This window comes from Somniosus microcephalus, chromosome 8 (genome assembly GCF_052327205.1).
Source record: "Somniosus microcephalus isolate GS21.2 chromosome 8, FLI_Smic_1.0, whole genome shotgun sequence".
NCBI lineage: Eukaryota > Metazoa > Chordata > Chondrichthyes > Squaliformes > Somniosidae > Somniosus > Somniosus microcephalus.
The window spans coordinates 1935029-1947134 of record NC_140994.1 but is presented as its reverse complement, the minus strand read 5'-3'; the positions used below and the strand labels follow the sequence as shown (position 1 = coordinate 1947134).

Below are 12106 nucleotides of genomic sequence, written 5' to 3'. Positions count from 1 at the left end.
ACTCTACTCATTGGAGTTCAGAAGAATGAGAGGCAATCTTATTGAAACATATAAGATTGTGAAGGGGTTGGATCGGGTGGATGCGGGGAAGATGTTCCCGATGATGGGTGAAACTAGAACTAGGGGGCATAGTCTTAGAATAAGGGGCTGCTCTTTCAAAACTGAGATGAGGAGGAACTACTTCACTCAGAGGGTGGTAGGTCCATGGAATATGCTGCCCCAAAACGCTGTAGAAGCTACATCATTACATAAATTTAAAACAGAAATAGACAGTTTCCTAGAAGTAAAGGGAATTAAGGGTTACGGGGAGCGGGCAGGAATTTGGACATGAGTCTAGGTTCAGATCGGTCATGGCCCTGTGGGTAGCGGAGCGGGCCCAGGGGCCATGTAGCCTGATCCTGCTCCTATTTCGTGTGTCTAATTCTGTTAGATTCAGGAGATGGTTCTGTGATAGTAGATTGGCGGTTAGGATCAGATCAGCCATGATCTTATTGAATGGCGGAGCAGGCTCGAGGGGCCGATTGGCGGAGCAGGCTCGAGGGGCCGATTGGCGGAGCAGGCTCGAGGGGCCGATTGGCGGAGCAGGCTCGAGGGGCCGATTGGCGGAGCAGGCTCGAGGGGCCGATTGGCGGAGCAGGCTCGAGGGGCCGATTGGCCGACTCCTGCTCCTATTTCTTATGTTCTTATCTTCTTATCAGCAAAGTAATGGACGGTGTCATCGACAGCGCTGTCAAGCGGCAATTACTTACCACTAACCTGCTCACCGATGCTCAGTTTGGGTTCCACCAGGACCACTCGGCTCCAGACCTCATTACAGCCTTGGTCTAAAATGGACAAAGGAGCTGAATTCCAGAGTTGAGATGAGAGTGACTGCCCTTGGCATCAAGGCAGCATTTGACCGAGTGTGGCATCAAGGAGCCCGAGTAAAACTGGTGTCTCGATGTGTCTTTCTTTCACCTATTCCAGTGCCTCTGCTCGGTGAACCCTGAGGGCCAGTATCGCGAGAAGCGTCGTCTTCTGAAAAGGTCGTGGGACTGAGGCGAGAAAGGCAGATTAGAAGAGATGATGAGAAAAGTCTAGCAAATAATATAAAAGGAAATAGTGAAGGTTTTTATGGCTCTTTGTGATACAGGAGACGTTTTAGAGGCTTCCTCTCAGGCACTTTGTTCTCCGCTCCCGTGATGTAATGGAGTTTGTTAGCTCCGTAGTTCTGCTAATGAACCAGCGGCCCAGAGAATGTGAGTTCCAATCCCACCGCAGCAAGCGGTGATAAGTGACTTCAATAAATCTGGTAACTGCTGGTAATATTTTCACAAACAATTATTTTTCTCCAGTTAGCTCCATCACCAGTCCATATCCTCCTCTAGTAAACCTATATTCTCACTTCCACCATCATTTGCAAAAACCAATGTACAATAATATTTATTTACTATCTTCACGAGACTCCCCCCTTTACCCCTAAATGGTCCTATCTTCTCTTTAACTATTCATTTACTTTTGATGTGCTTATAAAAGCCATTATTATTTCCTTTTATATTTTCTGTTGCCTATTGTCATATTCCCTTTTACCCTTCTAAGCTCACCTTTCACCTCCCCACTACACTTTCTGGATTCCTCATGATTATCTCTAGTATTGCTGGCCCTATCTTTATCACATGCCTTCCTTTTAAGTTTCAAGTTAGTTTAATCTCTGTTTATCCATGAACTCTATTATTCGATGCCCCATTTTCAGTTTACAGGAAAGTATTTATTTTGTAATCTCTCCATCTCATGTCTGAAGATTTCCCACTGCTGATCTATCTGTTTCCTAACTTTTTCGTTCAGTTAATACATCCCTGATCCCTTCTTATCTCACTGAACTGTGCCCTTTTCCACTCCAGCACCCTGATCTTAGACTCTTCATTGTCCTTTTCTATCTTTGCATTGAATCCATGTTGTGCTCACTATTTCCCAATTGTTCTCCTCTCACACCCACATCATCTCTGCGTCTCAGAATGTCAGAGTCCTGGCTCCTGTCCCTCCCCCACGTCCTTCCTTCAATCAACACAAGTTCTGTGCCTCTCCCTTCAACATTTCCAAGCCTCATTGTTCTCTAAGCCCTCAATAAATCAGTGCCCAAAACTGCGGACAATTGTGACCTCACCAGTGTTGGAAACAAAGTTAGAAGAACGTGCTTCAAACTGGAGTCACGTGCACTCGTGACGTATCCTCATATTTCAGTAACGGTGTCGGTATATTGGGACCTTTCAGGGAATCACCCCAAACCTTTCATTGTCTGCACACTTGCTGCTATCCCCTAACCCAGCTGTTTAATTGGTTCAATCTCGGTGAGTGCTGTTTATCACCTGGCTACATAGCTTGGTGGAAACAAATTTCAGATTACATATTGCAAGATGGATTTATGGATTTTTATACATGTATATTTTTCTCTAGGGTTCAGCATCAAGCATAAGTGGACCTCACACACCCTATGAACTGGAGTGTGCCCTTACCTTCCCAAGTAAATATAGCGAGATCCAAGGATTGAACACAGACCCTGTTCTCTGTCCTCTGACTTACTGGAATATATCACATGGTGCCACATGATCTTCTCATCTTCAGAAGATGGAAGAATTCACCAGGACGATGTTCGGATGTAGAACACAATGCAGAGTTACCTGGTAAGGGAATGAGATGGGGACAGAGTGAGATTCGAACTGCCAAAATGGGAATTTGGCTCCAGTAGGAACTAGGAGCAGAGATGGAGGGAGGGGTAGAGTAGTTCAATTGAAATTTATGTAGATCAAAATTATAATCTTGACATTTAACTATAACTCAACCATTTATAGTAAGACTCGGAGCACAAGAAGTGAGTGTGATGGATGGATCCTGCAGGATGTGGGAGTTTCAAGTAGCAGGTGTTGACTCAGATAAACACATCTGCGGGAAATGTCTCCAACTGAGATTACTGGGGCTCAGAAAGAGGTTATGAGGTAAAAGGAAATCAAGGAGGAGAGAATCTCGAAAAGCATTAACAAGAACAGCAAAGTATTCTATAAATATATCAGTTAAAAAAAATTGTCAAATGCATCCCTCCTTAAAACCTATCTCTTTGAACAACCTTTTCCTGACCCCCTCCTAAATTCTCCTTCCTTTGGCTTGGCTTGTTTTCCTGGTGACTCTTGAGAACAAGCTGGCTGCCCCTGGGCTGGCAGTTCCATAAGGAGCTCCTCATCGCTTCACCTCCATCCATGGGGATCTGCCAAAATCCTTTGCCCTTTCTCTCCCAAATCACCTCGCTTCCCCTGTTCAAGTTCCCCAGGCTCCATCAGTTGGTGCATTTTAGCTCGAACTACAAGTTAACTGTTATTTTAAGCCGCCATTACCCATCCCCCGCCCCGCTGCTCTCCACTTCTCTCACTGAGCTGCTGAATTCTCTTCTCAAATCTGATTTCCGAATTCCTGGACTTTTCTGGACATCAAGACTACGCTTCTGCACAGGACTACACTGGATTACACCGTAAGGCATCACCTGTGTCTCTGATTCTGCTGCTAAAAATTTTAAAGTAATCATTTGGTCTCCTCCCTCACTGTTGTTGTTTCTCTGTTGAGCTGGGCGACTCGTTCTACTGCTCTTTCAGCTTTGTTTAGCGCTGGCTTGTGGTTTTACATTTTTTCCGCCGCTTCTGATCTACGGTGACCGCCAACTTTGCGTCAATTTTGTCATCATCTTTCTGCACCGCAACCGATTCTCTTTCCCATGGTAACAACCTCCATCCTCCAAATTCTCTACCCTTCAAATAGTTTCAGGATTTCACTCGCCCGCTACACCTGTCTCCGAACTTGGACAATGGTTTGTCGACGCTCCACACTGACTCCACCCTACCTGCGTCAACTTTATCCCTCCACGGGACCTCTGACTTTGATTCTGGACTCCCTACTATTGTCTCCAACCTATTCTCTGCTACTACCAGGAAATATGTATCCCATTAATTGTTACATAACCAGGCCTATGTAACCTGAGTTTTCCCTGTGGTCATTCGTGTGCACATTTTGGCTGCTGCTCCGGACCCGAGCCGATCACTTCTATTTCCACTTTTTTCACCCCCTTTTTCTTTTCTCTCTACCCCTCCCTGACCGCTCTCTCCTGTCGTCATGCTGCCTTTCACCTCTCCTCTCTCGGGTACTCTGCCCTCCCAAATCCCTAACCCAACCCTTCATTACTCTTCGACCTTCCTACTCTCCGGCCGCTATCCCTGGCTTGTCTCCCTCTTAGATAAGCCCACAGCTTCCCTCTGCACCTCTCCGAAGGGCCCATCGAGGCACTCAATGCTTCTTCCTCATGAGCAGCAACCCCAATAGTCCCATCCTACACTCTCGCTGACCTTACCGCCCAGCGCGCCCACTGGTGGCTAATCTTGCCAATCTCCTCCCCGTCCTACTCACCCCTCCCAGCGCTGATCCTGTGGACGCTGGCAGTGAGTCAGCCATCATTGTCCCTCTCCGCATCTCCCTTCAGAATGTCCGTTTACTTGCGAACAAGGCCCTTGCCATCCATGAGCTTATCGTGGATGATTGAATTGACATCATGGCCCTGACGGAAACTTGGCTGAGGGAGGATTTAAGAAAAAAATTCTCTCATGGGATGTGGACGTCGCTGGCAAGGCCAGCATTTATTACCCATCCCTAATTGCCCTTGAGAAGGTGGTGGTGAGTCTCCTTCTTGAACCGCTGCAGTCCGTGTGGTGAAGGTACTCCCGCAGTGCTGTTAGGGAGTTCCAGGGTTTTGACCCAGCGACTATGAAGGAACGGCGATATACTTCCAAGTCAGGATGGTGTGTGACTTGGAGGGGAACTTGGAGGTGGTGGTGTTCCCATGCGCCTGCTGCCCTTGTCCTTCTAGGTGGTAGAGGTCGTGGGTTTGGGAGGTGCTGTCGAAGAAGCCTTGGCGAGTTGCTGCAGTGCATCTTGTAGATGGTACACACTGCAGCCACGGTGCGCCGGTGGTGGAGGGAGTGAATGTTTAAGGTGGTGGATGGAGTGCCAATCAAGCGGGCTGCTTTGTCTTGGATGGTGTCGAGTTTCTTGAGTGTTGTTGGAGCTGCACTCATCCAGGCAAGTGGAGAGTATTCCATCACACTCCTTACTTGTGCCTTGTAGATGGTAGAAAGGCTTTGGGGAGTCAGGAGGTGAGACACTCAACACAGAATACCTAGCCTCTGACCTGCTCTTGTAGCCACAGTATTTATGTGGCTGGTCCAGTTAAGTTTCTGGTCAATGGTGACCCCCCAGGATATTGATGGTGGGGGAGTCGGCGATGGTAATGCTGTTGAATGTCAAGGGACAGTGGTTAGACTCTCGCTTTTTGGAAATAGTCATTGCTTGGCACTTGTGTGGCGCGAATGTTACCTGCCACTTATCAGCCCAAGCCTGAATATCGTCCAGGTCTTGCTGCATGCGGGCATAGACTGCTTCATTATCTGAGGAGTTGCGAATGACACTGAGCACTGTGCAGTCATCGGCAAACATCCCACTTTTGACCTTATGATGGAGGGAAGGTCACTGATGAAGCAGCTGAAGATGGTTGGGCCTAGGAACTCTTGCCCTGAGGAACTCCTGCAGCGATGTCCTGGGGCTGTGATGATTGACCTCCAACCACCACAACCATCTTCCTTACACCTTACCCTTAAATGAAGCCTCCCCGCCTGGCTATACCTTCCACCACTTGCCCCGCTCAGACTGCCGTGGTGGCGGTGTGGCTCTCATCACCAAATCACACCTTGGTCTGTCCCCCTACTCCTCCGGCACTTTCTCCTCCTTTGAGCATCTCACCTTATTCCACCCCTCTCACCTCTCATTTAAAATCCTTGTTCTCTACCGCCCACCCAAGTACCATAAAAATGTTATTACCGAGATATCTTCACTGTTCTCCTCCCTCAGCCTCTGCACCGAACGACTTCTCATCCTCGGTGATTTCAACCTCCATCTCAATTCATCACGCTCTCTCTCCTCTGAGTTCACTAGCCTCCTACCCTCCCTTAAACTCTCCCTCCATGTAAACTCCCCAACCCATATTCACGGCCACCCCTTAGACCTTGCCATCTCTCGTGGTCTCGCTACTCCCATTATGTCAATCGCAGATAAGGCCATGTCTGACCATTTCCTCGTATCGCTCGCCACCCACATCCCCCTTCCACCCACCCCCCCAACCCTCCTTCTGTGTCCGCCCCTGGAAAAACTCTCTCCCAACTCTCTTACAACTGCACTTACGAAATCCCAACTGTCCAGCCTCTGGCCCTCCATTCAGCATGTCATTTCTGCAGCTACCGATCTGTTCAACCACACCCTCACCACTATCTTTGATGCCCGAGTCCCTACTAAAACCATTACTCTCTCTCACCCTGGCCGTTCCCCCTGGTAAGGCCCTCATCTCCGCTCCCTTAAGTTCTTTGTCTCTAAGATTGAGACCATCTGTTCAGCTGCCTCTGCCACTTCCCTTCCTTCCCCTAGCCCACTGGGCCAAACTTCCTCTAAGGTTCCCCCCTGCCCTAGCCCTGAACTTACATCTTTCTCCAGTTTCTCTCCGATCTCCCCTCTTGACCTCTCCACACTCATCCTGTCCATGAGACCCACCTCCTGCTCCCTTGACCCTATTCCCACCAAACTGCTGACCACCCAACTTCCTTTTCTGGCACCCATGTTAGCTGATATTGTTAACGGTTCTCTCTCCTCAGGTACTGTCCCCCTCTCCCTCGAATCTGCCGTCATCACCCCTCTCCTCAAAAAACCAACCCTTGACCCCTCTGTCCTTGTAAACTACCGCCCCAACTCCAACCTCCCTTTCCTCTCCAAAGTCCTTGAATGTGTTGTCGCCTCCCAAATCCGTACCCATCATTCCCGGAACTCCATGTTTGAATCCCTTCAATCAGGTTTCCACCCTTGCCACAGTACCGAAACGGCTCTCATCAACGTCACAAATTACATTCTTTGTGACTGTGACAAAGGTAAACTATCCCTCCTCGTCCTTCTTGACTTGTCTGCAGCCTTTGACACGGTTGACCATTCCACCTTCTCCAACGCCTCTCCACCGTCGTCCAGCTGGGTGGGACTGCACTCGCCTGGTTCCATTCTTATAGAAACATAGAAACATAGAAGATAGGAGCAGGAGTAGGCCATTCGGCCCCTCGAGCCTGCTCCGCCATTCAATGAGATCATGGCTGATCATCCAAATTCAGTACCCTGTCCCTGCCTTCTCCCCATATCCCTTGATCCCTTTAGCCTTAAGAAATATATCCAACTCCTTCTTGAATATGTTTAATGAATTGGCCTCTACTGCCTTCTGTGGTAGAGAATTCCACAGGTTCACCACTCTCTGGGTGAAGAAATTCCTCCTCATCTCTGTCCTAAATGGCTTACCACTTATCCTTAGACTGTGACCCCTGGTTCTGGACTCCCCGACCATCTAGTCCAGCATCTAGTCTGTCTAGTCCTGTTAGAATTTTATAAGTTTCGATGAGATCCCCTCATTCTTCTAAACTCCAGTGAGTACAAACCCAATCGACCCAATCTCTCCTCATGCGTCATTCCTGCCATCCCAGGTATCAGCCTGGTGAATCTTCGCTGCACTCCCTCCATGGCAAGAACATCCTTCCTCAGATAAGGCGACCAAAACTGCACACAATACTCAAGATGTGGTCTCACCAAGGTCCTGTACAATTGCAGCAAGACATCCTTGTTCCTGTACTCAAACCCTCTCGCTATGAAGGCCAACATACCATTTGCCTTCTTAACCGCCTGCTGCACCTGCATGCTTACTTTCAGCGACTGGTGCACAAGGACGCCCAGGTCTCGTTGCACTTCCCCTTCTCCCAATCTATTGCCATTCAGATAATAATCAGCATTTTTGACACGAAAGTGGATAACTTCGCATTTATCCACATTATACTGCATCTGCCATGCTTCTGCCCAATCACCCAACCTGTCCAAATCATCCTGGAGTTTCTCGGCATCCTCCTCACAGCACACACGCCCACCCAGCTTTGTGTCATCTGCAAACTTGGAGATATTACATCTAGTTCCCTCGTCCAGATCATTAAGATCATTAATATCTATCTAATCATAGCCAGAGAATCACCTGCAATGGCTTCTCTTCCCGCTCCCGCATCGTTACCTCTGGTGTCCCCCAAGGATCTATCCTTGGCCCCCTCCTATTTCTCATCTACATGTTACCCCTTGGCTACATCATCCGAAAACACAGCATCAGTTTCCACATGTACGCTGATGACACCCAGCTCTACCTCAGCACCACTTCTCTCGACCCCTCCACTGTCTCTAAATTGTCAGACTGCTTGTCCGACATACAGTTTTGGATGAGCAGAACTTTTCTCCAACTAAATATTGGGATGACCGAAGCCATTGTTTTCGGTCCCCGCCACAAACTCCGTTCCCTAACCGCTGACTCCATCCCTCTCCCTAACATCTGTCTGAGGCCGAACCACACTGTTCGCAACCTTGGTGTCATATTTGACCCTGCAATGAGCTTCTGACCACATATCTGCGCCATAACAGAGACTGCTTATTGCTTATTTCCACCTCCGTAACATCGCCCGACTTCACCCCTGCCTCAGCTCATCTGCTGCTGAAACCCTCAGCCATGCCTTTGTTAGCTCTGGACTTGACTATTCCAACGCACTCCTGGCTGGCCTCCCACATTCTACCCTACGTAAACTTGAGGTCATCCAAAACTCGGCTGCCCATGTCCTAATTCGCACCCAGTCCCGTTCACCCACCATCCCTGTACTCACTGACCTACATTGGCTCCCGATTAAGCAACGCCTCGATTTAAAAATTCTCAGCCTCGTTTTTAAATCCCTCCATGGCCTTGCCCCTCCCTATCTCTAATCTCCTTCAGCCCCACAACCTCCCGAGATATCTGCGCTCCTCTAATTCTGGCCTCTTGAGCATCCCTGATTTTAATCGCTCCACCATTGGTGGCCGTGCCTTCAGCTGCCTGGGCCCTAAGCTCTGGAATTCCCTGCCTAACCCTCTCCGCCTCGCTACCTCTCTTTCCTCCTTTAAGACACTCCTTAAAACCTACCTCTTTTGTCACCTGCCCTAATTTCTCCTTATGTGGCTTGGTGTCAATTTTTTTTGTCTTATAATACTCCTGTGTAGCGCCTTGGGACGTTTTACTATGTTAAAGATGCTATATAAATACAGTTGTTGTTGTCTACCAGTTAGTTTAGGGACAACTTGGAAAGTGAGTTTGCACCCAGAATGGTGGCAGTGCGGTTTGTTAATTCATGGTGCAAGTCGTGGCAGGAAATAGATGAATCTCATTCATGTGTTCTATGAAAAGTAAACTAGTTTGTTGGTTTATTATTGCGCCTAATCTCACACAAGTGCCTTGCAGTCCATCTCCCAGAAAGACCGGAGACTCACCATGTGCTATCTGCAGGGTCACAGTGTCCAGTACATGTAACAAAAGGTCAGTGTTACAATCTCAAACTCATGTTATTGTTTAACTAGATATTGGACAGTAACGGTGCGCTCCTAATCATAGGGGACATAAAGTCCACTTACAGTTGCCATTGAGCCTGAAACGTACACCGGTCAGCGTTTCCACAGTGTCATGTTCCTCTGATGTGAGCAGTGCCACTGGGGGTTCGCTAACATACAAGGATAGATTTGACCAGACGGTGCCCGATCCTGTAGAACTCTGGTGCCTTCTGGTGGGCACTGCACATAGTGCGGAGGGTGGAGATTGATTTTCTGAAGTACGAGATATTGGTTTGGATCACAACCAGTAAAATGGAAGTTTCTTAAAAGAACTACACTGTGTTTTGATTCTGAGAATAAAAGAAAGAATTAGTCAAAGAAAGACAGACAGGGAGAGACAGGGAGAGAGAGACAAGTAGAGAGAGAGAATTTAAAATTAATATTGAACGTACCAAATGAAGTACAAAGACTGTTTAAAATTAATATTGTTTAAAAGTAATATTGTATGTACCCAACAAATGTCAAATCGATTGACACCTACAGAATGTTGGAAAACTGTACCTTTTTGCTATGTAAGCTTTGGCAATATGGTTCTCTGTAAACTTTCATGCCAATAAAGCATTTTAATTGGAATTGGAATTGGAGAGACAACAAGAGAGAGGGAGAGAGGTAGAAAGAGAGGTAGAGAGCGAGAGCAACAGAGAGACAGACAGTAGGGAGTTATTTTGGCCAAAGGGTGAAAACAGACACTAAATGGGTGCAGTGCTAATAAGACACACCTGTTTGAAAGTCTGGATTTCACACGCAGTTTTGGTCCTAATTGCTGATTACCATAATTTGAATTTGCCTGGAGGCTAAACCAGAAACCGGCAGGTTTAGCACTCAAGTGCTGATTAGATGCAATTTTCATGGAGCAGTATGTGTGGGCTCCTCGCACCCACTTCCACGGAAGGTGTGGAGTGTTCTGGATGAGGAGGAATTTCTTCACTCAGTGGGTTGTGAATCTTTGGAATTCTCTGCCCCAGAGGGCTGTGAATGCTGAGTCTTTGAGTATATTCAAGGCTGAGATCGATAGATTTTTGGACTCTAGGGGAATCAAGGGATATAGAGATCGGGCAGGAAAGTGGAGTTGAGGTCGATGATCAGCCATGATCTTATTGAATGGTGGAGCAGGCTCGAGGGGCTGTGTGGCCGACTCCTGCTCCTAATTCTTATTTTCTTATATTTTTATGTTGTGGCTGGCACACAGCAGCACGTTGCAGGTTGGCTCAGGGACCGAGGGAGAGGGCGCACAGGTCCTGGTCCTGGCACTGGAGGTCCTGGTGGAGGAGGTCCAGAGGAGGAGGGATGTCCTGTACCCGCGGGGAGGTAAGGACACGACTTCACCCTCCTCGCCCTCCTGTCTCTCTCTCCTGCAGCAGCTGGTGTTGCTCTTCCCGGCCTCATGTCCTTCTCCCATTCCTCATCCAGACCAAAGGGGACCCCTAGCAAGATGCTGATGACCAAGCACTCCCTTTCTCCTGGTGACTCCAATAAGGTGCAGGAGCTCAGCACTCACTCCTTTTAGGTGAAATCCTCAGAGAATTTCCAGAATAACTGTTGCTTGAGTGTTGGTGAAGTCTTGACAAAGTGTCCCAGAAAGTCTCCCGATGTGTTTCTGAGGTCCTCTTCACAGCTCCAGCAGCAATGACCATGAAATGCTGAGTATCCCTTTAAGTGGTAAGTATCCCTTTAAGTGGTGAGTATCCCTTTAAGCAGCACTTGAAATCGACATCAACGCTGTGTTTGCTCCCAATCAGCGGGTCGCTGTTCGGAGAGGGCGTTAGTTGAAGCGCCAGCCACCAAAATGCCGTGTAGCCTCGTTAATGAAGCTAGCAGGCATTTTAAGTGGCAATCAGCAGTTTAACAATCCTCTGGGCGGCTGTTCCGAGCGCTGGCTTCAACTCCTTTACCAAGATGGCATCTTGCGCTGAATGTGGGCTAAACCGATGTTTCAGGTTAAGACCCCAACTTGGCCACCCTTTTACCTCTTTAGTGCCTAAAGTATTCAGTGAAAATCGCCCCGTAAACACTGGCACCTAGTGTGTATTAGTGGGAAATGCAGCTGTATATTTCTGAAATCAAACAGCGGGAGTGAGCCCTTGGTTCAGGGGGTAGTCTTCCCATCTCTGAGTCAGATGGTGAAGGGTTTGAGCCCCACTCCAGACAGCCCCGGTGAGCGCAGAGCGAAGCACAGGATCTGAATACTGGGCTGATGTCTGGGGGGGTATTTGTGTCCAATGGATGCAGGTGGTTCCCTCCATTGTAAAGAGCAGGTGGTGTTCGCTAGCGTAGGTAGCAGCCCACTCAGGAGATGGGACTCCGAGATAAAAACCGTGAGATAGGCTACTCTTCCCCAGTGAATGGCTCCAGCTTGTCACATGCAAGATGTGTCCCGGGCACAACAGACAAACAATGAACCAGGTTCCAGTCATAGTCATAGAGTCAGAGTTATACGGCACAGAAAGAGGCCCTTCGGCTCATCGTGTCCACGCCGGCCCTCAAGCCCTATCTATTCTAATCCCATTTTCCAGCACTTGGTGTGAGGGTGCCGGTTAGTTCCCTCAGTAACCCCTAGATGGCACCTTCA

General features: G+C 48.2%; 1 protein-coding gene across 1 annotated transcript in view; it reads right to left on the bottom strand.

Moving 5' to 3' along the window:
• The window catches only part of LOC147113239 (cytosolic purine 5'-nucleotidase), a 197088-nt gene that overhangs the window by 171464 nt on the left and 13518 nt on the right, over positions 1-12106 (bottom strand). Inside the window, exons 3-4 of the mRNA XM_085994112.1 lie at positions 2493-2657; positions 757-1034 (exon numbers count right to left, since the gene is read on the bottom strand). The gene's annotated coding sequence lies outside the window, so the exon portion shown is untranslated. The remainder of the gene's footprint in view (positions 1-756; positions 1035-2492; positions 2658-12106) is intronic.